The following is a 225-nucleotide window of genomic DNA, read 5'->3' on the forward strand; positions in this document are numbered from 1 at the left end:
GGTAGGTAACCTATTATACTGGAGCACTCACTGTGCATGCTGGGAGTAGTAGTCCTGGAATCCATACACACTATAGATGGTAGGTAACCTGTTATACTGGAGCACTCACTATGTGCATGCTGGGAGTAGTAGTCCTGAAATCCATACACACTATAGATGGTAGGTAACCTATTATACTGGAGCACTCACTGTGCATGCTGGGAGTAGTAGTCCTGGAATCCATAC

Source organism: Hyla sarda, unplaced genomic scaffold (genome assembly GCF_029499605.1).
Source record: "Hyla sarda isolate aHylSar1 unplaced genomic scaffold, aHylSar1.hap1 scaffold_601, whole genome shotgun sequence".
Taxonomy (NCBI): domain Eukaryota; kingdom Metazoa; phylum Chordata; class Amphibia; order Anura; family Hylidae; genus Hyla; species Hyla sarda.